Genomic DNA, 3644 nt, shown 5'->3' with positions numbered 1-3644 from the left:
TGTATTGTGGACAGGGGGTACCAGTCAATCCAGTAGGAAAAGGAAAACCTCTTCAGCAAATAGTGTTGGAAAAACTGGATTTCCACCTGCAGAAAGATGAATCTGAACCCCTACCTCTCACCTTTGACAAAAATCAAGTCAAGGTGGATCAAGGATCTAAATCTAAGACCTCATACTATAAAACTGCTCCTAGAAAACACTGGGGAACTCTGGGAGACATTGGGGTAAGGAAAGACTTCTTAAATAAGACCCCCAAAGCACAGTCAATAATCCCCAAAATAAACACGTGGCATTACATCAGACTAAGAAGTTTCTGCACGGCAAAAGAACCAATAATTAGTATGAATTGACAGCCCTCAGAATGGTAAAATATTTTTGTAAATTATGCATCAGATAAGGGACTGATAACGAGAATACACAAGGAACTTAAGCAGCTGTTTGAAAAAAAGATGGTCAACCCTATTAAAAGATGAGAGAATGAGTTGAAAAAAAAAACACTCTCTAAAGATGACGTACAAATAGCCAAAGGGCGTATGAAAAAAGACTCAGCATCCCTCATCATAAGGGAAATGCAAATCAAAACAACAATGACATACCACCTAACCCCAGTCAGAATACCTAAGATTAAAAAAACAAAAAATGATGTTTTGGTGGGGGTGTGGTGAAAGGGGAACTCTCTTACACTGCTGGTGGAAATATAAATTGGTCTGGCCACTGTGGAGATCAATTTGGAGATTCCTCAAAATATATACAAATAGAACTACCATACGATCCAGTAATCCCACTCCTTGGTATCTACCCAAAGGACAGAAGAATTCTTAATCAGAAAAGTGCTTGCACATCAATGTTTATTGTGGCACCATTCACAATTGCTAAGACATGGAACCAACCCAAATGCCCTCGTACAGATGAATGGATTGAAAAACTGTGGCACATATACTCTATGAAATACTATTCAGCCATTAAAAAAAAAAAACCACCCTGGCTTCTGACAGAAAGTGGAAGATTATGGAAGATTTACTTCTATGTGAGGCAAGCCAGGATATGAAGAAGAGACATTGTATGTCCCCACTTAATATATACAGAGTATCTGCACTCTATGAATGAAACTGATTGACTAAAGGATATATAAACACAATAAATGGGTGTAAATTTCAGATATAGTGTGTATGGAAGAGTAGGGCCTGAGGAAGGACATTTAGAAGAAAAATAGGGAGGCAAAGCATTAATGGGACAAAGAAATGTGGTATTACATGTTGAAGATATTTTGTAGTTTAACCAACTGGACTAGGGAGAAATGTTCACATAGTACAATATTCACTTTATAAGCTTAAAAAGGTAATTGAATGTATAAAAAATGAAATAAAATAAATAAATAGAAATTGAAAAAAAATAATACAAAGAGACAGATACATGTCAAAAAACACTATGGATCAGCTGCATGGTCTAGTGGTTAAGGGAGCCAGATCCCACATGGTCACCACAGTTTGAATCCCATTCCTGGCAACTTGAAAAAGACATTGACCACATGTGCATGCATGCTCAAAATACTAACAGAATGCAGAAATATAGGAGAAAGGACTCAAAGGTGACCATGCCCCATTAGGGTGTCTTTTCTCTTTCTTCCTGTCTACCTCTGTCTTTGGGAACTACACATGTCCTCTAGCAATTAAAAAAAATAAGTAAATAAGTATTCAATTCTGCATGAAAAAAGTTCAAGTAATTCACAGAAAGCCTAGAGAAAATAGAGAAACAAAGAGATCAAACAAAACTAAAATGTCAGACTTAAGCTCCAACGTATCAATATTGAAAACTGGAAACAAATACAATGTCCTTTAGTAGGTGAATGGTTAAGCAAACTGTGGTATATTAATACCATAGTATACTATTCAGCAGTAAAAGAACAAACTATACATAATAATTTGGATGGATCTCAAGGGCATTATGCTGAGTGGGAAAAACAATTTCAAAAAGTCGTGAATTATATGATTCCATTTATATAATATTCTTGAAGTGAAAAAAATTATAGAGATGGAGAACAGAGTAGTGATCACCAGGGGTTAGGAATGATGGATGGGAGGGGAATGAGTATGGCTATAAAGGGGCAGCAGGAGGGAGATTTTTGTGGTGATGCAATGGTTATATACTTTGTTCGCGATGGTGACTGCATGAACCTACCAGTGATAAGATGATTTAGAATTATAGGCATAGGCATTTGCTTTTCAGATGCTGCTGCCCAAGCCACTCTCCCTCAACCATAGTTAACCCCACCGTGCTCTTCAACATCGCTGATGATGGCAAGCTGTTGGGCTGTGTCTCCTTTGAGCTGTTTGTAGACAAAGTTCCAAAGACAGCAGAAAATTTTCGTGTCTTGAGCACTGGAGAGAAAGGACTTGGTTATAAGAGTTCCTGCTTTCAGAGAATTATTCCAGGGTTTGTGTGCCAAGATGGTGACTTCACATGTGATAATGGTACTGGTGCGAGTCCATATAAGGTGAGAAATTCGATGATGAAAATTCCATCCAGAAACATACAGGTTCTGGTATCTTTTCCATGGGAAATGCTGGACCCAACACAAATAGTTCTCAGTTTTTCATCTGCACTGCCAAGACTGAGTGGTTAAATGGCAAGCATGTGGTATTTGGCAAGGTGAAATAGGGCATGAATATCGCGGAAGCCATGGAGCACTTTGGATCTAAGAATGGCAAGATCTGCCAGAAGATCGCCATTGTTGATTGTGGACAACTCTAATGAATTTGACTTGTGTTTTCTCTTACTCACCAGATCATTCCTTCTATAGCTCAAAAGAGCACCCCTCCACCCCATCTGCTTGTTATGTCCTGTAACCTGTGCTCTCACTGTAGTTCTTTGGGTTCTGCATTTTCCTCATTCCCCTCCAAATGTAGCTGAATTGCAAAGTTAAATTTATGATTATGAAATAAAAACTAAGTATCATTTGTCTGTCCTTGTTTAGGTTGGAGGTGTTGGTCTCATTTTAAGCAATAACATGTTAATTAATTTAAAATAAAAATAAACCTCTGATGTAATCCCACTTGTCTATTGAGAAAACACTGGGGAAACTCTGGGAGACATTGGGGTAGGGAGAGACTTCTTACTTAAGACCCCAAAGCACAGTCAATAACCCCCAAAATAGACAAGTGGGATTACATCAGACTAAGAAGTTTCTGCATGGCAAAAGACACAGTAATTAGTGTGAATCGACAGCCCTCAGAATGGGAAAATATTTTTCTAAATTATGCATCAAATAAGGGAGTAATAACCAGAATACGCATTGGGGTAGGGAGAGACTTCTTACTTAAGACCCCAAAGCACAGTCAATAACCCCCAAAATAGACAAGTGGGATTACATCAGACTAAGAAGTTTCTGCATGGCAAAAGACACAGTAATTAGTGTGAATCGACAGCCCTCAGAATGGGAAAATATTTTTCTAAATTATGCATCAAATAAGGGAGTAATAACCAGAATACGCAAGGAACTAATGAAGCTGTTTGAAAAAAAAAAATGATGATCAACCCTATTAAAAGATGGGAGAAGGAGTTGAAAAAAACACTCTCTAGGGAACCAGCAGTTAGTGTAATGGCTATGTCGCTGGATTCCCACGTAGTCGACCGCGGTTCACGTC

General features: G+C 38.2%; 1 pseudogene; it reads left to right on the top strand.

Annotated features, from left to right (window-relative positions):
• The first annotated feature begins 507 nt into the window (after positions 1–507).
• LOC114005054 (peptidyl-prolyl cis-trans isomerase A pseudogene) lies at positions 508–2965 on the top strand (annotated as a pseudogene).
• The last annotated feature ends 679 nt before the right edge of the window (positions 2966–3644 follow it).

This window comes from Tupaia chinensis, unplaced genomic scaffold, assembly GCF_000334495.1.
Source record: "Tupaia chinensis unplaced genomic scaffold, TupChi_1.0 Scaffold141414_1, whole genome shotgun sequence".
NCBI lineage: Eukaryota > Metazoa > Chordata > Mammalia > Scandentia > Tupaiidae > Tupaia > Tupaia belangeri.
This window is presented reverse-complemented; position numbering and strand designations above follow the sequence as displayed.